Source organism: Bactrocera neohumeralis, chromosome 4 (assembly GCF_024586455.1).
Source record: "Bactrocera neohumeralis isolate Rockhampton chromosome 4, APGP_CSIRO_Bneo_wtdbg2-racon-allhic-juicebox.fasta_v2, whole genome shotgun sequence".
Taxonomy (NCBI): domain Eukaryota; kingdom Metazoa; phylum Arthropoda; class Insecta; order Diptera; family Tephritidae; genus Bactrocera; species Bactrocera neohumeralis.
Window position 1 is genome coordinate 79,390,446 of NC_065921.1, and position 24,904 is coordinate 79,415,349.

The window sequence follows — 24,904 nt, forward strand, 5'->3', positions numbered from 1 at the left end:
TTCATGTACCGGAGAAGTCATTTTGGAGCCATTCTTCACTAAAGGGTGTTGAAATTCATAGTTTGTTTGTGTATTATAACAACATTCTTTTCCAGCAAAAAAACGTCTTCGAGGTTACTCACTTATCTGAGGAGAGTTAAGTCGTCAGATTTTAGACAACCGCTCTAACAAAAATGAAAGTGGTTACAACTTTTCTTTATCAGCAGAGAAGTCCTCTTCGAAAATCCATCTATGACCTTTATTAGCGATTTAGACTCTCTAGACGCCGCTTTAACTGACTACTGACTTAATGTCTGCATCTCTAATGAATTTTTCTTCACACAATGAACACACCTCTGAACACCCGATTTCCCCTCTTCTTCGTCTTTGTTGCTTTCTACCCATCATAGTAGCTTGCTTTTGAGGCTTTCTGTCATTGTAGCTATTCCATTATTGATTTTAATGTAAAAGTATTGCGTATAATTACCACTTAACATTGAAGCAAGTCAATCGCTACAACAACAACTCGCAGTGAAATGTGCCAAACTAAATAACAAAGAGTTGCGATGGCAAGCCATAAGTTTTAATAAGTGTAATAAGTTGTTGTTGTACACGAAAGTCTGCATATTTTGGTTGTAATGTTTATTGACGCGCATTAACAGGGTGGCACTAAATTTAATTGAAATTAATACGCAAACATTGTACAAGTAGTTTGTTGTTGAAGCTCTTGTTGCTTTACTGTTGTTGTTGTTTAAACGTGCGGTTGAAAGTTTTAAAGCCGCTCTTGTGGTATACTTGTTGCATTTGTTGTTGTATGGTGGAACTTTTAATGTGATTGTCATGTTAACGTCTTATCATATTAAAATTAGTTCAATCAAATATTTGTTGCAAATTACCAGATTACTTTTAATTACACGAAGAGTTAGTGGTGTAATGTTTGTGAGATGGTATTTCAGTCCAAATAGATATTATGTACTTGTAGATATAGTAAATACTTACATATATATATGTAGTTTTATATTCGTATGTTAACATTTAGGCTCTGCTAGTTGTTATGGTATTTAAAAACAAAATGACTGAATTATGTAATTAAAAAGTAATTATTTTAATTACTTTAACTGGAATAATTAATATTTATTTTTAAATAATTTTAGTTAAAACTTTCTTGTAATTTAAAGTTATTATTTACTTATAATTACTGGCAGATTACTTTTAATTACTCTGAGAGTTGGTGCCGTAATGCTTATAAGGATTTTACTAGGTAATAATACTATATATAGTATAAACTAGTGACCTTAAGTTATTTCATTTTAACAGTAATTTAAAAGAAAATTAATTATGTAATCAAAAAGTAATTGCTTTGAGTAAAATTTTAAAATTCGATTTTTGTAAAATTTTAATTATTTATGATCAAAATGTGTTTTTTTTAACGTTAAAATTATTACTTACTTATAATTACTTTCAGATTACCTTACGATTACCAAGCTCTTATTGTAATGCAATATTTGTGTGTTTTTTTTTAAGTCATATATTTGTATAAGTACATAAATTTATGATTTAGTGTAATATTTATGGTAATTTATATAAAAATATGTAATTAAATGAGTAATCACTTTAAATTAAAGCTTAATACTAAATACATATTTTTTTTTACAAGCTATAATATTTTATTACGAAAAGTTTTTATTTTTTAATTTTAAAATTATTTTTTATAATTAGTATTACCTTTATAGTAATTAAGATATTAAATTATGTAATCAAAAAGTAATTATGTAATTAAGACTTAAAATGAAGGTTTAAAACTCAATATTTTTACTTGGGATAATATTTAATTTAGTTTTTGGAATTAAAAATTATTATTAAAATATAATTATCTTCAGAATACTTTTAATTACTTTCAAGGTTGACAGCGTAAGAGTTGTGAAGTTGTTGAAAACTTGTAATAGATATATGGGTATATAAATATGTGATTTAAATTTTAATTAAATTATGATTTTTATTTTAAATTAATTTAAATTTTTATGGTTAATTAAAAATAAAGTTAAAACTAATTAAGTAATTAAAATTTAATTACCTTAGATGAAAATTTAAAATTTTTTTGTTTAATTTAAATACTATTTTATTTTTATATTATTATTTTTGCATTATACTAGTATTATTTACACATAATTACTTTCAGACTATCTATAATTACTCTAAAATTTAGTGTTGTAATGCTTGAGGATTTTTAAGTGATAATACATATGTATGTAGGTGTTATTGGTGTGTAAATTTACAAATTATTATTAAGTTATATAATCTTTGTTATAATTAAAAATAAAGTTCAAATTAAATTAAGTAATTAAAATTTAATTTTAATTATATAATATAATTAACTTATTTAAGGATTTAAAACACATTTTTTTTAATTTCAATATTTTTTTATTTCTTTGTTTTTAATTGTAAAAATATTATTTTCTTATAATTACCTTCAGAATATCTTTAATTACTCTAGTTAATTTAGTGGTGTAACTCTTGGAGTTTTTTAAGTAAAAATATATGTACATATAGGTGTATAAATTTACTAATTAGCATTAAGATATAGCCCTTATAGTAATTACAAAAAATAGTATTAAAGTTAAATTATGTAGTTAAAATATAATTACTTTAATTAACAATTTAAATTTTTTTATATGTGAGTAATATTTTATAATTTAAATTTAATATTTTTTATGTTAAAATTTTAAAATTAATATTTAATTAATATTACTTAAAACTATTAATTAATTAACAATGATTTAATTTTAGTTAATAGTAATTTATTAAATATAATTTTTAAAATTATTAATTAATTAAATTTTATTTAATTATAATTACTAAAAAATATTAATTAATTATAATTACTTTTAGATTCGTATTTTTTATGTAAAAATTTTAAGATTAATAATTAATTAATATTATTTAAAACTATTAATTAATTAAGAATAATTTAATTTTAATTAACAGTAATTAATTATTTATAATTTTTAAAATTATTAATTAATTAAATTATTATTTAATTATAATTACTAAAAATTATTAATTAATTATAATTACTTGGAGGTTACTTTTAATTCTATTAAGCGCTTGCGCACACTAATTTAAATTCATAAAAGGCCAATAGTATATAATTTCCAAAGTAAATAAAAAATAAAAGTTTAATATTGTAATTAAAATGTAAACAGTAATTATTGCCAGTTAAGCCTAAATATATTTTTTTGTATTAAAGTCAAATTTTTATTTACACATTTTTTATATATTAAAATTCAAATTTACTCTTTTTCCTTTAAAATAAAATATTAAAAATTATTTTTAAATAAAAAAGTATTTAATTTGCGATCCTGCCAGGAGTCGAACCTGGAATCTTCTGATCCGTAGTCAGACGCGTTATCCATTGCGCCACAGGACCGTTATATTTGAACGCATGGCGATACACGACACTTGCCTCCACAATTGCCCTCCCATAATACCTTAACACATATAAAAAACTATATAAATACACATTCACACACACATTCTGCCATCGCCAACAACAAAACAAACTTTTAATTTATTCGTTATTTACTTAAGAAAACATCACTATTTATAGCTTATCCGCACTACAAATATTTGTATTCAAGACATCTTCTTAGTCTTCTTCTTCTTCTTCTTGTTCAAATAAATACTTATATTGAGTTTTTTTGTTGCTTTTTACGCACGAGTGTTATCTTCTTGTGATAGTTTTGAGTGGTTGGCCACATAAAAAACCTGTTGTTGTAGGCTTCTTGAAAGTGTTAAACATATAAACATAAGTATGTATGTTTGTGTATGAATGTGTGGAAATGATTGTATTTAAATTACATGTACATATGTATATATGTATTTACGTTTGTTATTTAATATGCTATGTTAATTTCTTCATTAACATTTATCGATAATTTTGGTGCTTTGTAGAGTATTGTCTTCTTTACTTACAGTGTAATACAATAGTATGAGTAAATCATTCAATAGTCAGAGTAAATCATCTGTTACTTTTATTTAAGGGGTTATTTATATCTACTGAATTAAAAAAAATTGATTTTATATATCGACTATACAGATATTTGGGAATATTCTTCGAAAATTTGAAGTTAATCTGGAATAAGATGTAAGAATATTTTAACTTAGTGTAATCTGCTCCCAAAATTTAAGACACTTGGCACACGACTTGGCGCATTTTATGTCGAGATCTTAAATTAAAAGCGTACAAAATACAGCTTGTGCAAGAGCTAAAGCCGCTCGACCATCACAAGCGACATTGCTTGGCTCTATGTGCTCCTGATAAGTTCCAGATCCGACGTTTTCAAGCAAAATTTTGTTCAGCGATGAAGCTCATTTCTGGCTCAATGGGTGTGAAAACAAGAAAAATTTCCGCATTCGGGACAAAGAGCAACCTGAAGAGATTCAAGAGCTGCCATTTCATCTAGAAAACCAAATGGTTTGGTATGGTTTGTGGGCCGGTGGAATCATCGGACTATATTTCTTCAAAAATAATGCCTGTGAAAACGTAACTGTCAATGGCCATTATAATCGACTATTTGATGCCTGAAATTGAAGCTCGTGATCTCGGTGGCATTCTATTCCAACAAGACGGCGCCAATTTCCACACAGCGCTTCAATCAAGGGATTTATTGAGAAAACATTTCGGTGAGCAGATAATTTCACGTTTTGGGCCGGTCGTTTGGCCATCAAGATCGTGTGATATCACACCATTAGACCTTTTTCGAGGGAATATGTAAAGTCTAAAGTTTATGCGGCCACACTCACTTCGGTTCAGGCTTTGGAACAAAACATCACGTATGTCCTTCGCCAGTTATCAGTCGAAATGCTCGAACGAGTTATCGAAAATTAGACTCAACGGATGGACTATCTGAGCGGCCAACGTTTGAAAGAGATAATCTTCAAAAAATAAATGCCAAACAATGTTCTTTCGAATGATAATGAACATTTCCCATTACATTTGAAATTTCTGTGTTATTCTCTTTAAAATAGTAGGGAACCTCGAAATGGATCACCTTTATAATTAGTAAGGTGTCGACTTCAGTGCCTATTATCATTTATAATCAGAATTATTTACTCCATCAAATAAATTTGATTGAAAGAGGTTCTAAGTCGTTTAATAAATATGGGACCTCAGCGCCACCTGTCGAAGATAAATTTTTGTGACAAATGGCTTATTTATATGATCTCTATAAGAACTAAGAAGGAATAAGATCGGAAAGTAACCTTCATGTAATCTTCAGTGAATATTCAGTGAAGGCTAATATTTGTTTGAACTGCATTGCAGAGTCAAATAATTAGCCCCACATTTTTATATTAGAAACCACAGCACGATTAGCAGATTTTCTAAAAGCGAATACATATTTAAAAATGCATAATCTACTTCTAGTCCAACATAAGCTGACATTTGCAACGCCGAAACCGCAATCAGTGAAGCGAGCAGAATGCCAACTGTGCACGAGGGTCAAATAGGTATTTGGTGCAGTTGGCATATTGGAAAGTTGGCAAATTCTTGCGGCATGCATGATGTATGCAACACACCAAAATAACACAGTGCCACCAAGCAATTGCTGCACCTAGATGTGTACGTGCCTTCAGTAGAAAGAATCGCATTCGTCAATTATGCCCAAAACGAATCAATTCCCTTTAGAAAAAGACATGGATATATGGGTATCAGTGGTGGCATGCGAGTGAACTTTATAAATCACATGCATATAAGAACGTACAGTGTTGTGAAAAACTGCAGTTGCTATTTTGAAGTAGCTGATTATACTGATAATGAGCTAATCGAAGGTGAGTAAGTTTCTTCGCTGATTCGATAAAAGAAAGCTGTGGAGCACTTAGACAATGCTTTCTTTATCGCATAAAATATCAGAAATATTGGTTTCAAAAAATTTTCGGGATATTCTTTGAACCCTCGATTTCACAAACTTGGATCCAACTTTAAACGTAGAAAACTTTCCCATAAGATATTTATATGAGGCTCAGAAGAGATCTGCAGTGGTTCCAGCGCTGTTTTCTCTGAATTTTATACCAGTTTAAGTAGTTGAAGATTAGACCTTCGACTACGAAATTCTAGACAGTACAAAATACCGATCCATGAAGATAATTCGTTTGATCTTTTCGCTGTTTGGCGCCAATGGGAGATTCCAAGTTTGGCCAGATCCACTTCCTCTGCTTTCCCCGGCGGGGGCTGCATCGAATACCCTCAGAGCTGGAATGTTTTCATCCATTCGGACGACATGACCTAGACAGCGTAGCCACTGTCTCTTAATTCGCTGAACTATGTCAATGTCGTCGTACATCTCCTACAGCTCCTCTTTTCATCGACTGCGGTATTCGCCCTTGCCAATACGTAAAGGACCATAAATCTTCCACAGAACCTTTCTCTCGAAAAATCGTACCGTCGACTCATCAAATGTTGTCATCCTCCACGCCTCTGCACCATATAGCAGGACGGGATGATGAGTGATTTATAGAATTTGGTCTTTGTTCGTCGAGAAGGGAATTTACTCTCAATTTTGATTAGATGAATGCGTCCAAAACCAAGGTTGTGCTGAAGACTGAACAAAATAAGATCAGTCTAGAGTTTCTGAAGCAATACTTGATTGGAGGACTAAAGATCTTACGGCGGTTTATTTATATAAGTTTAGGCAAAGTTCCGTTTCTACCCTTCATCGTTCGGATTACTATGACAAGAAATGTCAAAGAAGAGACCCGCGTTGAAATACATCAAGCCAACCTGAAGATCTGAGCAGCTGATTCCCTAAAATTTTCTCTCAACTCAGTCAAAAATTGTGGCAAACTTGTGGAATATGAAAGCAGAGTGCAACAAACTGTTTACAAGTAACTATAAAACTTATAACGAGGATCTGATCAAACACTTACCGATCTAAACAAGGTTTCGGACGCAACTAACTTCCGACAAGCACTTATCGCCATTCACAGTGGAGCCATCAACAGCTTCACCGACTGCCTTCCAGTGAATGGCGTACTCGGGGTCAAACCACCACCCATTGCAGACGAAGAGCTCGAGTTGCCGCGAGAAACTAGACTGATCCGCGGCTTCGTGCTGGATACTTTAGCAGGTTAAACTGCTACTCATCCAGAATAGACAAAATATCCAATATACGTCCTCTGTGCAATGAGTCTCCGCATGACACTGGCCACCTCTTTGCATATGCCCCACTAACTCCACTCAACTGCCACCCCTCTGCTTTTGTTCCGACCCCGTCGAAACAGCACGTTTTTTGGACCTTACGTTGGATGACGTCGGCGACAACTTGGCCAACATTACCATCTTTATGGGAAGCTTGTTCCATAATAAAGTACTTGAAAACTAGGACGGACTAATTCCGTCTGCTTAATTTTTGCACAATACTGTACAGCGTAATTTTGGTCACCAGTTCCGGTCACAGTTTTGTGGGTTTGATATGTACGGCAGCTAAACTTAGTACATAAATAAGTACAAGTACGTCAGTGGTAGTCTGGCAACCGCAGTTATAATGTTTTCGCATTCAATTTGGTTGCAAGTCGGTACGAAAATGTCAAAGAAGTGGCGCAATATGTACCAAGAAATATTTTTGCAATTTTCGGTAACAAGAAATCAGAGTAAATGGGTCATGTCATGTGCAATAAGCACAGCTGTAAGTCTCAATAGACTTCGTATAATGGGTGCTGCGTTGAGAGTTTGTGCGAAAATACTTGGCAGAGCTTTGTGTCGGGGTCTAAGTTGGAGTCCAGATTAATCTTTCAAAAAACTGAATTTTTAAATGCCAACAAAGCTTGTTGCGCGTGATTTCCAGCAGAAACGCATAAAAGCGGCTTGCACAATTGAAGCACCCATTAACAAAATCGAATGCATGCCTCATATGTCCCAACGCGATTTTAGAGAAATTGTTCGTGAGTTGCAAGCGATATATTGCAGCAGCTATGATATGCCACATCCTACTCGTGGAGCTTGCGAACCTTTTTATTTATGCAACATGTCACAGTGGCACATAGTACATATAACGGTAATGCGTTGCATTCCATTTATTTTGATCGCATGTATATTTATAACTTTGATTTTATTAGTGCATTTGATTTGTAATATGAAGGAATGAAGGAAGCAGAACGACTGCGGCATGCGAATGAGCTCACGAGCTCCTGGGAGTTGCGACTGTTAACTTTTCTCATACTTATCTTGATAAAAAAAAACGACTTTAGTAAGCCGGAGAGATAGTGGTTATCGTTACTGAAATAATTTTGAAGAATGCTGACGAGTTGACAGTGCTGAGACGGTTAAAAATCCGAGTTCGTAGGCTCTTCCGTTATGGAAGGTTCTTTTGTTTGAAAAAATACTGGTCTTTCTATAGAAAAATATAAAGTTGAATAATATTAAATCGGTACTTGACAGAGAAGACCGTGACATATGAAACATATGTATGTATGTCCAGCGAGCAATGAATCCCGGCATGACACTAGCCAGCTCTTTGCATACCCTGCTAATCCTCCACATCTGACACCCTTCTCCCTTAGACACAACCCCGTCGAAAAAGCACGTTTCCTGGGCCTTACGTTGGAAGAAGTCAACTTATCTAATCGTTGCCATCCTAACGATATTTAGGTCCTCGTTATAACAACAACAACAACCGATAATATAATTTAAATTTTGGGGAAAGTTGGAAGAATGGTAGGTATAGCACCAAATACTGAGAATGAGAGGGATATATAAATGATTTTTTTTTTGCTCAGGGAGTTCTGAGACTATACATTATCTCTACAAGCAATTTGCTCTAAATCTATAACTTAAGAAATTGTCTTGAAAGCTTTACAAAACAGCCGTTGCAATCTTTCTTGCAATCCACCATTAAATTTTCCACAAAGAGCTTACAGTAATTAGTTGAGGTTAGTCTGGTAAGCTCGTGCGTTACGCATAGGCCAGTTTCGTTACTCAGCGATGCCAGATGGAGCGCCGTTACGTAGTTCATAAGAACTCGTCATCCCTCAGTATGCCAACGCTTGACGGGTACTTTAATAGGTTCTGCGGCCTCACTATCGTTACATCTTCTGTCATATCATCGACCGCCAGATCACTACATCTTTGAAGCGTTGCCTTGCTAATGCGGATTAATTGCACAAGAGATGCTCCATTCTTTAACTGGTGTTTTGCTCTTGCCATTTCCTGTAGACATCTGCAGCTGCCAGCCCCTTTTTAAAGGCGTGCACCGCCACCAGACTGCGATGAGTGAGTGTTCTAATCATATGTATATAGTGTCTTCTATCAAGTTTGAGCAAAAACTGTATTTTTGATCTACAGTTTTTCATTCCGATAGCTCATTCCATCGAATTTTTCTGTTTGTTTAATGCTCTTGTCCACATCGTCGTAAAGACAATGTATGGATAGGTTGTCAAAAAAGTCTTGCGGTATTTTCGCTAGTTGGCGCTGAAAACGCGTAGTTCTAGTTTTATTCGTCGCATCGGGTCATGCTATACCTTTTTAGAAAGCTCATTTCACGCGCTAACACGTGTTTGATTTATTGTCGTTTCTTTTAAGTCGTTCGTGAGTTATAGCGTCCCAAACATGGAGCAAAATAAAGAGAAAATACGGCATATTTTACAATTTTACAGTACTACTACGATAAAGGCAAGAATGCATCGGAAGCCGCCAATAAAATTTGTACAGTTTATGGACCCGATACAGTTTCCATTTCCACCACACAACGATGGTTTCAATGTTTTCGTTCTGGTGTAGAGGTGGTCGAAGATGCGCCACGCTTCGGAAGGCCTGTCATCGAAAATTGCGACAAAATCGCTGAATTGGTCGAAAGAGACCGGCATAGTAGCAGCCGTAGCATCGGTCAAGAGCTGGGCATGAGTCATCAAAAATTCATTTCAATTTCAATAAAAAAAAAAATCAATAAAAATACCGCAATGTTGATTCCATTATCAGATGACAGTCGTACATCACTCTTGGCAATCTCGCCCGCTAACTCATTGTCATTGATCCCTTGTGACCTGGCACCCGGTAGTAGTGAAGTCGCTTGTTCCGGGCGAAACTCTCCACTGCTGATCTGCTTACCAAGACACTTTTGGCCGACATGCGAAACGAGCTTATTATTTTGATTGTTGCTTAGCTGTTTACGTATGTGTTTAACTCTCGAGTTGCCTTCAATAATCGTTTTCTTCTTAGAACTATAAAAGCTTTTTTATTTCAGTCTCTAACAAGCCTGATTCTGAAGCAAGGTTTGGAGTAGTTCTCGTGGTAATAACACCTCTTCTTTGCCATTCACTAGAGCAGGTGTTTTGATTCTTCTGAAGTGTAGTCCGCAGAACTCGCGTGAGTTTAATCCTCGGTGCCTTGATCCAAGTTGTATACAAGTATGATATTCCAAGTCGTGGACAGTACTGATGAAAATAGAAAGCTCTCATTTATTCCAATATAGCTCTGTAATGACAAGCTCTGCAATTATTTAGAGCCTTTATCGAAGACAACGAATCAAAATCCGATAACTTTGAAGATTAAGGATATCTCGCCTTTAGATCCGATTCCTTCACTTATCCATCTGCTGCTTCAGCTATTTAATTTTAAATATTGAGGAATATAAGATTTTCCGCCCATAGCGTTAAAATAGCTGTCAATTTCGTTTAATAACAGGGAACATTTGTAAGTCGTTACTTGAGCGTGTAAGTCTTACATATCGACATTGTAAATAGGATTGCATTAATATTTGCTCATGCCGCCGCTTCAGCCAAGAGTAATTTCCACTGATTACCTTTCGCATAATGACGCACACGATGAGTAAGTAAGCCGTTGATTTACATTTATAGATTATAAGTATGTATGTATACATACTTACATATATATACATACATTCATACATTGACGGCATTATCTTTAATGTTGTCACGCCTGCGGTTCTGTGTTGCTGTCTTTCTCGCGCGTTTATTCCTTTCATTTCATTATGTCTCGTTGAGTAATTTAATAGAATTATAATAAATGTTAAAAGCTTTTAATTCGCATTGATAAAATCGTATTTAATGCCTCTCTTTCGCGCCAAACCAGTCAGGCTGAGCGCGGTTTTTCAATGGATAGAGCTCGTGGCGCACGACTTTTTGCAGTTACTGTAGTTTTGTTTTTCACTTTACTTGTTGTTGGCGTTAATTTTTGTGTTTGCCGAAGGATGAAAATATCTCATGAAGAATTTTTCAGTTTTTTTCAGTTAAATTTGGTTTATAAAAGCGCTTTCAGGCATGGTGAAGACAATACACTGGCGAATTTGGTGCTTGTAGAGCCCAAAATGAGTTTGCCGCGGAGATAGAATCTGAAATTACAAAGAAAGCTGTTTCCAATGGTAATTTTTTTGGGCAGTCACTGTTAAATGTTCGACTTTATTATGACTGATAGGAAAAAACTGTTCCTAGTTTCTTTTCCCAGTCAAAAGCGACTTAAAGCTTGTGACACCATTTTGTTTGTTCGACAAATATTAAGACGACCATCAAAAATCTATGAAAAGCTTGTGTTGTGAGTTTATTCATCGATAATTTTTATTAAGACTTTCTCCGTTCCCAAACCTCTATTGCGGTTTCATTAAGATATCCCTTTAAATGTAGTATCTGAGTAAAATAAGTGAATGTTATTGGGTTCAAAGTGAAGCTTATTGGGTTCAAAATGAAGTCCAAACTAACGATGCGGCCTTCCTCTTCATAAAAACTCAACGAACTTCTTATAGATGAGAGTATCACCTAAGCACTGGCCTGGCACGCTGCCCGCTTTCTCTTATGGAGCCAGCTTACAGTGATGTCACCGTGCGACTTTCACATCACAACACATCAACACATCTCTTTTATAGAGCCAGCTTACAGTGATGTCACCTTGTGACTATCACATCACAACACATCAAGGCGCGACTGTCACCCAAGCACTGGCAAGGCACGGTGCCTGCCTTTCTTTTATAGAGCCAGCTAGCAGCCAGCTCAGTGATGTCACCTTGTGACTATCACATCACAACACATCGAAACGCGAGTGTCATCTAAGCACTGGCAAGGCATGGTGAATGTCTTGCTTTTATAGAGCCAGCTGCAGCCAGCTTAATAATGTCATCTTTTATCAAAAAAAGGTTTTCTTGACTATGTTAGGCTATGCTGGTGGCTTTTCAATAGACCTGTTAACGCCAAAGCAGAAGAAGAAGAATATCATTGCCTCAACTTTTTGCAAGACGAGGTGGTCTACCATAATTTTCTAACTTAAACCATATTTTTAAGATTACCAGAGGCTACTACCAACTCTTCATACGTTAGACGAGCTCCTGCTGGACTCAGCAAGGTCTATAGCGCTGATCGCATTAATGATTCAGCAGATATTATTATATGGACCTATTCGCTCAAGCCAATTAGAGTTCAAAAATAATACAATGGTGCCTTAAAGATGAAGACAAGCTTAAATCAAGTCTATCATTCTCTAAAAAATTCAGTACTCTTCGCAAAACCTACAATAAGTTCGAAAAGTTTTTACAAAGAGCAAGGCTAACTTAGTTTTATACGGCTTTGCAACAGAAACAGGAGGGTTTCAGTTCTTTAAGTCTTCATAATCACTTCATAATCACCTGAACGTGTATAATCACAGCCAATGGGATTGTGAGGATCCGAGGTGATCAAAACTGCTTTGCTTTGTGATTAATGACAACTATAGTGGGGGTACTTAAAATACTGGGGCTCTCCAGGTCAGTTTGAGCAATGATTACCCAGAATTTTTTGAATTCCTGAAGAATATAGTTTTCTGAAAAGAAAAACTTAAAGCCTTAAAGCACAGCTGGGCACCCTTCACCAGCATGCCCCCGTTTGTCGGGCTTCCTCATGAATGGAGCGTAAAATATGTTAATCGTGAGCAGTTAGATTTCGCGCACACTGCGAAAATTTGACGCAATTACGCTCGCGGCCAACAGCTTGTGTCGAATGCGCGCTTGCAACAGCGCCAACTGCAACATCAACGGCATTTGTCACAAATCTGCCTGCCACGCAGGTAAATTTACGACTAAGTATTCATTTCAAAATGAACGAACCAAAAAAATAAACGAGAAAATGAAGAATCCACGCCCAGAGCCAGCAAATGCGCACTAGTGTAGCGCGTGTTGGGTGCAAAAACTCATTAGTGTGGCAAATCGAAGTGTTTGCGATGCATCAAATTGTCGGTCGAATTGAAAAGCATGCCTGCGGCTGGGCGAACTATGCGTAATGATGTACGGTTAGGTGCGTGTTTTTGTTGCGCTGCCGTTGCGTAACCCAAATTCGGTGCCTGCTAATGCAAGCGCACACAAAGTACACAAATAGAAATACAAAAACAAATTAATGCAATGAAATCGATGCACGGCAACATTTTGTTGTTGTATACGTAATTGTAGACCAAAGTGTTGTTGTTGTGCGAAACTTTTGTGTGACAGATGTTGCATTATAAAATTCGCATTGTTGCATTGTATGCTTTCGGCGTTGGAATTAATTGTTGGTGCAAATATTTTCTCTTTTTTAAGTGTTTTTTGAAACTTTTTTTTTAATTTTAAGGGTATAATTTAGTATAGTCCGACAGTTATAAAATCATCTCTTAATCGTTAGCCCAATGTCAAGCTCCATTTGGTGTGAAAACCCACTAATTGAAATTAGTTTGGACACATATCAAAATTGGGGTTTGAAACTTTGCTTATGTAACTGTAAATAGTTTTTAAGCCGTGCAAGGGTTTTTTCAAGAGCTACATAATCATTTTAGTATATATTATAAGCATTTCATTTAAAAACATATTTTTCGCAAGCTTTTCTATGTAATTCTCTCTAAGGACCACTCCAACGGCGGCTCATAAACTAGCGCTAAACTTGCTATTGAAGGAATTGGTGCTTGAGAATCGACGTTTAACAGTCAGAGATATCACTGGCATCTATGAAATATCAGAAGGATCAGTGAAAACCCATTTTGAAAGATCATTTGGTCTAAGAAAAGTGAAAGCGCGATTGGTTCTAAACTCAAAAATTTTTTTCGAAAACAGCGCCACGTTAACGTCTGTCAAACAATGATTTCCGACTACCTGGAGCTCATGAAACATTTATTACTAGCGAAGAGTCTTAGATTTATGCTTAGGACACGGAAACAGACGATCAATCGGTCGAATATAGTGACAATGGTGAGCCGAAGCCGAAAATCTAGGTCAAAGCAGGTCAGAAATCAAGGTTATGTTGACAGATTTCTTCGATTATCGAAGTATGGTACACTCCGAATTCCTTCCGACCGGCCAAACTGTCAACAAGGGATACTATTTGAGTCTTATGCGTCATTCGCGGGAGGCAAGGTACACAGAAGCCGTTTTCAGTCATTTGAAGACCTTCGGGCCTAGCTCGGTGGATAATGGCGATTTGGTAAGCACCCATTACATGATCCCACTTATCTATAGGGAAAGAAGGTTATGGGTAAATATAGAAAAATACTGTTGTCATAAAGGTTGTATGTTAGTTCCGACCAACACATTGAACAATTATACGGATGGTTTGAAAACTGTAGACAGAATATATTCAAGTAGAGCTCTTTGTTATTTGGAAAATCTCGAAGCTAGCATCTAATGCATGTGCGCCAAAGACTGCAGGAAATGTCAAGAGCAAGACACCAAGAAAATAAAGGAATATCTCTTGAGTGCTGGATCCGCCCTAGCAAGGCAATGCTTCAAACATTTGGGAGCCATGAAACATTGGCAGAGGTACTTAGCTGCAGAATATGTTGAAACTCACATTAAGCGCTGGCATCAGGAAGAAACAGCACTCTCTCTGGCATTAAGGACCTTAACTGATCTATGCGAGGCTAACGAGCGTATCAGACTAACCTAATCTAACTTTTTTCATTCCTTTATTTTGGAATTACCAGCTGTTCACACATTTCAATCAAATATTTGTGACTTTAAAGAATTCTGTAAAAAATCGGCGATGCGGGAAGCTCTCAACAAACTGTCTTCCTAGAAATAACTACCACAGAGTGTAGAAGACAAAGAAACATGGACCGAAGTTTTGAACTGGCCAAGTGGCATTTTTTATAGCTTCGCGAGTATCAGCCTGATAGCGTTACCAAAAGCGGAATTATTATGACAACTAAGAACAAAGATCCAATGAGCCGAATCCATATTAGGACTTTCGATATTGTGATGGCCTAAAAAACTGCAGGCAGTATCAATCAATTAGATTATCTCTTTCACAGCGTTTCGTATATAGTAGTTTTCTTTGCTGGAACTTCGTGTAAAACAGGTGTATTCTGTCACCTGAGTAAGTAAGCATAAATAACTAATGGCTCAATACCAAGGTTGCCTCTGTCTTGTTAAAGCCTTGACAGGCCTCAGAGTACGTTGCGCTCCCGTCAACATTAAGTTGCTGTGTTAGTCGTAAGTTGAGATGACTTCTTCTTTAAGTTGGTCATCTCAGGGTCACCAAAATTGGTAATAACAAAACGGGGAGCATTGCTTACCGCCACTTACATATGTATGTTAGTAGGAGTCGTTAGAAATCTGCCGACAGATAATAAAGTTAGCGCTGAAGTGGCGATTTCGTCTCGCATTACCAAAGAAACCACTGTTAAGTTCATAGCGGGCTTAGGGCCTCCAGCAAACGCCAAAGGCACCGTGAGAAAGCATCTGACGACAACTAAAAAGCTGAAGTAAGCTTATATTTTGATGAGCGAGAGCGTCAATACATAATAAGCAGATGCTAATAGATTATGGGTATATGCTCCAGATCCCCTTCCATCGTCCGTCGATTGGAAAGGGTTTAAAAACGTGCCTAATAGGATTCTATACGTTTACTTTTTGCCATTTTACGCTTGTACAGCACATCTCCAATTACTTAAGGTTTACACTCAACAAGTCAACACATACACAAGAGCTGCTTTCATACACCCATATGTAATTATGTGTGCTTGTAATTTTATCAATAACTCGAATAAATGCCAGTTTCGAAAACTAATTAAACGAAAAATTCGTAAAAGCTAGTTTGATTTGATTCAATCAAGGTAATTTTGACAAATTCGCAGAAAATGTAACAATTTGATTCGCTTGCACTCGCTGAGGACATCTAACGAGCATAATTGTATTAGAGTCACTCATACGCCACGTGCAACCAATATGCGAACTCGCATACACACACACACACATACAACTAAACAAATTTGCCAAATTGCTACAAGCAATTTCGTCAATACAGGTGCGCCTAAGCACACACACACACACATACAAGCTAACATATATGTATGCAAGCCCATAATGCGTGGCGTGCGTGTGTGTGTGTGTGTGGCAAAGCAAATCGAATGCAATTGAATTACAACAAAGAAATTGTAGTGAAATACCAAAGTATATAGATCTGATAGCTCCACAGTTTGCCAGGCCTGATGATGTTACTGTTGCTTTTGCTGCCTGTTGGCTTATTTCTGCTTTTGTTTTTTTGTTTTCTTAGGTTTAATACAAAAATTCCGTTATTTCCAATAGTTTGTGTGCATGTGTGTAGTTTGCAGTTTGTAATGTGATTTGTAATGATATGTGTTGCCGGTGAACGCACCTGGGCGTCGACTTGAGTTGAGTAAATAAAATAAAGTAAAATTCGGACGCAGTTCTCAGTTATACTCGTATAGTGGGTTATAGGCAATGTTCGATGAGAAAATTTTTATAAATTTTAGAAACATTTTCTACAATTTTTTTTTTTGAAATTTTGGCGGTTTTATATTGTAACAAAAAAGTAACCGGAAATTGTAAATAAAACTCAAAATATTCATCAAATTTTGTCACCTTAAAAGTAATACCCTCTAGATGTAATACACAGGTGGCAACAATTTTTCCAGTCCTCGCAACACTTTTCATAAGCACTTTTTGTGAAGGCCTTCAGTTCCTTAAGTGAATTTTGTTTTATCCCTTCGATCGATTGAAAACGGTTTCCACGGAGCGGCAATTTCAGGTTTGGGAACAAGAAAAAATCACACAAAGCCAATTCTGGTGAATACGGTGCTAGATCGTTGGTATTCACTGCGTTTTTGCCTATAAATTCGGTCATAATCTTGGCTCGATGCGATGGTACATTATCATCATATAAAATCAACGAATTGTTCTTCCACAGTTCCGGCCATTTTCGACAGATGTTTTCACGCAAACGCCTCAATGCGGTTTAGGGACAAGTAGAGCAAGAACGCGTTTCTTACCCAAAATATGCACCAAAATCATTCGAACGAACTCGCGAGAGATGTCCAGCTCTCTTGCCATACTGTAATACATGCCTGAAGATTTTATGCATATCAATTTTTGAATATTTTCTGATCTTTTCATCAGTTGAAGAAGGTCGCCCAGAAAGAGGCATGTCTTCAACGACCTCTCGCACGTATTTGAAGATTTTGTATCACTCATATGATTGTAACAACTGAACCACCGTAAGCATTTTCACTCTTTGCAATTTCGCATTCCAAATTTTACGTATTTTCGAACTCTTTTTGAACCAGAGATCACGGCAACACGTGGTTAGAATATAATTTAATTTGAAGTATCTTAAATATGTCTGGTCGTCAATCAAGTCCTGGCAACGTAAGTTTGGTATACGCTTACTATTTTCAAAAACAAAAAAAAAAAAATGGTAAAAGTATCTTGTCTAAGTTCTCTTCCGCCTAAAATGGTAGTCCATATCTTTTTGAGACTCAAGAGTTATAGTGAGCTCTCCTAACTGATCATTGCTCTAGTGGTGTCCAATCACCAGCTGCAGAAGTTTTTGGAAGAAAAGGAGGTTGAAAAATCTGCAACACTTCCAGTTGTGGAACAGTCTGCCACCTTTGTGAGATCAACCCTTAAATACTTTCAGATATGCCGCTGAACTAGTGGCAATAGAAAAAAATGATTTAAAAAACTGATTTTAGTAGTTCTATTTTATAGCTTAGGCTAAGTGTGATCGTCATCTTGAGGGTCAGTCATTGAACCCAACTTAACCTAACCTAAGGTGGTAGTAGACTTAGCTAAACAAAACTGTTTATGATTAACACGGTAATATTTAATCTTGAATGGACTAAGAAATAAATTCTCGGTAATATTATCGAAAATTCTCAATACTTTTAGTATTTGAAGATAAGGCTAACGGTGGTTGAATGGTGAGTGTTTAGTTTCAAAGGAAGAACTTATAGCTTCTAAGACTGCTGCATACTGATGTAACTAAAAGACGATAAGTCTTTAAGGCACATACCATATGTGTAAAGCAAAATGAGCAAAGGCTATATTCGGAAACCAATCACTATTCTTGAGGAAATTCATATATCTCTTCAAAAAGTAGCTGCATTAGGTATTAATGAAATCACGTATTACCTAAAAGTTTTTTATTGTGAGGAGGAAGCATCGAAAGTCTGAGCGCCATGTCAGTATGGAACTTTCATTCGAACTAAATCTACTACCGTCATGTACCGATCCCTTCATTGCCACAGTCAAGTATAATGTCGCCAAAGAGTATACTTGTAGTATTATATAAGAGTCTATTACCTATGAGTCTATTGCTATATACCAAAATAGCTCTAAGAATGATTTTTTTGTGCAAATCTCGGTTGTAGTAGAGAAAGTATATTAAAAATATTTTTTTTAGCAAAGTTCATCACCATTCGCTTTGGTAGCAAACTTGACTAAATATGTATTCATCTTAATAGTTTATTGAAATTTTTAAGTATTTTATGTTTTAAGTCGATTTTAGGCACAAAAAAGGTACGACACATTCTCAATTAAACTTTTTTTCTAATTCTTATTAAAAATTTTTGCCTAAAAACCTTGTATTTCACTATTTTAGACCACCCTGTATGCTTTTTCGTGCGTATTCGTGTATATATACCTCTAAGAAAGAAATGCTTATCCAACTCCAAGTTGTGTCCACCGCATTCAGGTCCAGGTATTTTAAGAAAACACAATCGTGTTGTCGGCTGACAAGCATTTTACCAATATTTTGCTATGCGACAGGCCAAAGAACGAATATTTGTTTGACTTGCCAATATAATTCGCATGTGTCTCTGTTCTTCCTTTTTCTATACCCTGTACAGAATACACAAGTATTAAGAATGTTACGAAGTTTTTAACACAGAGCTGGAAACATTGGAGACTCTATAAATTATATTAATATGAATTATCAGCGTGACTAACTGAGTCGACTTAGGCATGTAAGTCTGTCTGTCCGTATATATATTGCTCAGTTTTCAATAAATGGATCTGAAATTCATCACTCGTTTTTTGAAAAGAAGCTGCTCACTTGTCGGAAACGCAGATATCGGACCATTATAGCATATAGCTGTCATACAAACTGAATGTTCAAAATCGAGTTCTTGTTGGGAAAACTTTTTTATTTGACGAGATATCTGCTTGCAATTCGGTTTGGATTATTGTCGAAAGCAACGGTACAATCTCTGGAGAAATTGTTCAGATCGGGCAACTATAGCATATAGCTGTCATATAAACTGACCGATAAAAATCCAGTCTTTGTATGGAAAAGTTTTTTATTTGACAAGACAGCTTTACGAAATTTGACATGAATTATTTTCCAAACCAACGGTACAATCTCTGGAGGAATTGTTTAGATCGGACCACTATAACATATAGCTGTCATATAAACTGACAGTTAAAAATCCAGTCTTTGTATGGAAAACTTTTTTATTTGACGAGATATCTGCTTGCAATTCGGTTTGAATTATTGTCCAAAGCAACGGTACAATCTCTGGAGAAATTGTTCAGATCGGACCACTATAACATATAGCTGTCATACAAACTGAACGTTCAAAATCGAGTCTTTGTATGGAAAAGTTTTTTATTTGAACAGATTGCTTTACGAAATTTGACATGAATTATTTTCCAAACCAACGGTACAATCTCTGGAGAAATTGTTCAGATCGGGCCACTATAGCATATAGCTGTCATATGAACTGAGCTATTAATGAAATTTTTATTTGTAAAGGGTATTACAGCTGCGCTGCAACCGAAGTTAACATTTTTTTCTTGTGCTTGAAGTTTTTTTGACAATTCACCCACTTATAAATACACCTGTACCAGCTCATTGAACTGCTTAGTCAACGCCAGCAGCAATCACATGTCAGCGCTGCTTAACTTGTCATCATTGCTATCTGTTTGGGGGCTAACACGGCTCGGCTGCTTTGAAAGCTTTGCAAAGCTGCGCTTGCTTGTCTATTTCATTTCATTGAATTTACAGTTCACCGGGGGAAAACTAAGATCACATATGTATGTACGTTGTTGTGTGTTTATTATTACTTTTTGTACAGTTATTTTTCATTTGGCGATTTCATGCTGTCACTGCTGCTTCCTGCTGTCGCCTGCAGTAGACTTGTCCATACAAAACTTGACTGGCCGATTACGTTTGCGATTTCTTGTGAACGACAACTTAGTGTGAGGACGGGCATGCAGGGATAGGGGAGGGGAGAGTTGGGAGAAAAGTAAGCTTTGTAAAGCGCTCTTGTCTTTATGCTGCTTATTTTTTGTAAATGTGTGTGTGTATTTGCTAGTTTTCACATACACATGTGTATATGTGTGTACTTGCGTGCATGTGTGCGTGTGTACGTGTTGTATTTGTGTTAGAATCAGTTGAAAAATTGAATTCTAATAGGAAATTAGAGTGCAACGCAAAAGTTTTCGCAATTTTCGTTGGAACGTTCGAACGTCTGCCCGCTTGCCGCTGCTTGCCAAAGCGATGTGTGGGAAAAAGTCCAAGGAAACCAATAAAAAAGTAAAAAAGTAAAAAAAAATACAATAACACAGTGCAGCAAATCACTTGCGCATTATGCTATGAAACAAATGTTATTTCGAATTTCGCAACCAGCGGACATTTTTAAGTGCATGCACGTATGTGAATGTGTGTGTGTGCTTCTCAAGTGCATATGTTTGTGTGCATTTTTGATAAATCAGTTGCTGTAGTTGTACGAAATAGAGTTGTTGTTGTTATTGTTGCTCAAGTAAAATAACTTCCGTTCCGTTCAAACAATTTCACTCAATTCGTTTGCACTGCAATCGCACACACACCAACATATGTACTTATATACATACATAGTATGTATGTAGGAACATATCAATAAATAAGAGCTTAGACGTGCTACATAGCTGAGAAGTTGGCGTTTGAGCGGCTAGTTTGAAGAATCCGTGAAACGAAATTTTTCTCTAAATTTCAATATAAACTCTCTTTTGCTCTGAAAGCTTATATTAGCTTAAAGAATCATGTAGAATAAAGGTAAGTTGTTTCTTTGGGGGCTAACTGAAATACTAACCCATCAACAGCGTTTATTTCTATATTGAGATCGGTTTAGCTAACCAAGCTGAATAATTTTCGTGTAAAATTTTACCGTATTTTAGTCAAGCCGCTTGCTTGCGCGCTCTGTTTTACGCTTGGCAACAGTAAAGTTGAGGTTTTGTTTTTGAAATCGTGGTTTAGTAGCATAGTAGTAGTAGGTGTTGATTTATACTTTAACAATACCTCCGACTGTCCCTTAATTGAGTCAATTAGTTAGTTAATTAACGAAATTTCTTCATATTGCCTTGACTAATTGACTAAATTAAGCGTCATAAACTTCAAAGGAAGACAAAAAGAGTATAGACTTTTTGGGCAGTTCCCACATCAGTCATTTCTACATGACAGGTTTCCAGAGATGGTCAAAGTCAAACTGTCTTATAGCCTTTTCCCATAGCCAAATTAATTTAGTATATTAAAATTATAATTGAGAAACCAGTTTCTGCCTTTGCATGGCCAGATACTCGATTAACGATAGGTTCCATTAACGATCAGCTGTTGTACTTGCTTGTGTTCCTCATTTAGTATTTTTTGTAATGCTTAAAATTTAACGGTTGATTGCTATTTTAACACGTGCGCATAACCAAATTAACAGCCTGTAGAACAACCGACAGAGTTGCATTCCAGTTGCAACACGTTTTGATTAAGAATTAATGCAGTAAAATAAGATTTTTATTTTGTATCGTGTATAAGCCGGTCAGTAGATCAATTAACTCATGTGCGAAAAGGCCATTAAACGACTCCCCTCCCATAATACGATCTATTATATGCCAAATTACCGTCTACGCTACTGTATTCATATAGAGTTCTTCATGTCGCTACAGCAAATATAACAGACCATTTTGGATATATTTGCTGCACTTCAGCTTGGGAACGATGACTCATTGCTGTTTTAGGAACTACAAAGGTGTTGAAAATCTCATCAGAATCCTCAGAGAAATGATCTTTAGTCATCAAAAAACATCATCATCATTAGTCATCATTAGTCTTCAAAAAACATAAGGAAATCCTATAGGAAGTCTTTTGATTTACGACGATGTCAATTTGCGGTGAAAGATGTTGGTGGCACTATCCTTGCCCTTCAATAAACTATTGTCTGTCATCACTTAACCCATGTCTGTAGATCAGAACTTTTGTTTTTTTTTTACTTCTTAAAAGGAAGTGAAAAGTTTCGGCTTCGTCCGAATCTTCTCAGGAAGTTTATAGTTATTGCCAACTGATAGTTCTGGGAACTCTTTGGACCCATAATTTAATAAAAGCTGCGATACGAAGGATGTCAAGTTAGTTATCCATTCATGACCCAAAATTCTGCACCAACTCGGTACTCACATGTGTTTTGAGCCATTTTACAATGTTGTTCAGCTTGAATGGATAACATTCCAATTTTTAAAGGATTTCTAGGTTTGTTTTTGTTATAAAGCTCGTTTAAATGTTTTTTCAGTTAACCACTTCCCAACTTTCAGTATTTGGAAAGTCGCTGAGGTACAATTTCAATGCAAGGACTCCATTCATTCGTAAAGAGTACTTTTGAAGGAGCACATTGCAATACTATACAGATGACTCGAAAACTGTGAATGGAATTGAGGGTATAGTGGGACCATATACATGTCATTGCCCATGGGCTTTCACGCAGAGGTCTATGCCATTAGTAGTTGTACAAAGATTATTCTAAAGAAAAGCTACCACAGAACGGAAAGAAATGTCATTCTCAGTGATAGTCAAGAAGCATTCAAACCATGTCGTCCCTTGAAATTAAATCAGAAATGGTACTGGCGTGCATAAGTTTACTTAATATGGTTGCCACTGAAGTGACAGCTTGATAGTATGGATCCCTGAGCATAAATGCATCAAGAAGTTTTGCCGAAAAAGGCTGTAGTAACCAGTCCAATAGCACCGGAACAGTTCTGCCACTGGCAATTGGATTGGCCTCGCAATTGCAAGAAGAAGGGTGCTGCTTTGATCTGTTAGGACAGCAAAAGAGGGCTCAACAGATGTAGATAACAGGTCTCAGGATATTCCTCAAATATTAAACTATCTATCTAATTCCCAGATTTATATATGAAGAATGGGCATTGCCCTTCAGCCTTCCAATTATCTGTTAGTGCCGCGAACTTCGGGGTCACAATCGAAATAGGTGTATCCGATACACATATTTTTTTCATTGGGGCCTTGAACTCTTTCTTAAGCTTATACCTTTGCAAGCTGTATATTATTCACAGCGTAGATTGCCCTCTGATTCCATGTTCTAAACTGTTTTAACCTTTTTTGGGTTACCGAAAATTTCGGCCAGCTTTTGGTGCTTACAACTACAATAGCAATCAATGAAATATTTGCAAGAAGTCTCTTATCTACCAACAGCCAGTTTCTATAGTTCCTACGCAATACATTCGGACAGTCACTGACTTATACGACTGCCCTCGTCTACCCGTGTTTGCTGTTTATGATCTTATAACGTACTCGCAGTTGCAGTGTGTTCTTGTTGCATTGCATTTACTTGTATAAATATTTATTGAAAATGCAATGCGATTGAACAATTTTCAATTGAATTTGGCTATGATGTTTGTTGGCTCAATCGTTCGTACCAAAAACGCTATAGTTCCTTTAGCCCACTTTCGTTTCGAATCAAGGCTCTTTTCATATCACATCTCCCTTCTGTTTCTACCAGAGCTGTGTGGCTTCCGCTCATCATGCCATCAACATGCACTCTCCTTGTGTCCCTCTCTCTCTCTTCCAAATTCCTGCAATTGTACGCTGTCAGCTCAGTACCCCATTTCTTCTCGTTTGACTTGACCGTTCGCTTTGGTTTTAAAGTTTTCGTGTCCTTTCAATTGATTTTTCTTCGCTTCATTCACTTTGTTCTTTACCGTTGCAATCGCTTTGTGTGTGTTTGTGTGTGAAGTGTCGCTGCGCTGCGGAGAATGCGGAGATTGAATGCATTCGTGTATGTTTTTGGCATTCTATCTAGTTAGTGTTTTGTTTGGTGTAATCTTATGGTTGAAGATTTGTCTTTCTTTTACATGCCCTTGCAGCACAATTTCAAATTTCATTGAGTTTATTACTTTGCCGTTGAAGTTTAAAACAATTTCAATCGGATTTCTTACGAAGTGTCCAGCACAAACGCAATAAAGGCACACTTCTTTTGCAAACAAAATAAGCGAATATTTAAAGGACGTTTTATTGAATTTTCTCAGCCTTTTTGGATGCTGAGTTCGGGGTCGAAACTGTGGCTATATTTGTACCCAACGATCATTGCGGTGTTAGTTTTAGAGTTGTTAACTTCACACCATTATGTCTTCGTGCTTGATGATGAACCCTTGTGGGAGCGAAGGAGCTCGCTAGAACTTGGGAATATTTAATATACTTTTTCAAGTTCCATCCCAATATTGCATGTTTAAATTGTCTCCGAAAGAGCAACCTCTTTCAGCCTAAAATAATCCTTTTGTGCTGAGATGGCTGCCCTGTGGCATCAAGTTCTTTGGTTTTTAAACTCCTGGACAACGGTATAAAGTTATTGGTATAATTGATACATATTCTTTATCTTCACTCAGGTGACTCATCAGAGGCGCAATTCAAAGAAAAAATCTACAAACTTTGGATGCTT

At 35.9% G+C, this 24,904-nt stretch overlaps 1 non-coding gene across 1 annotated transcript; it reads right to left on the minus strand.

The window, feature by feature from the left end:
• Positions 1–3,333: 3,333 nt before the first annotated feature.
• On the minus strand, positions 3,334–3,406 carry Trnar-acg (transfer RNA arginine (anticodon ACG)). Its single transcript has one exon. It is a non-coding gene; the product is annotated as a tRNA-Arg (tRNA).
• Positions 3,407–24,904: the final 21,498 nt, after the last annotated feature.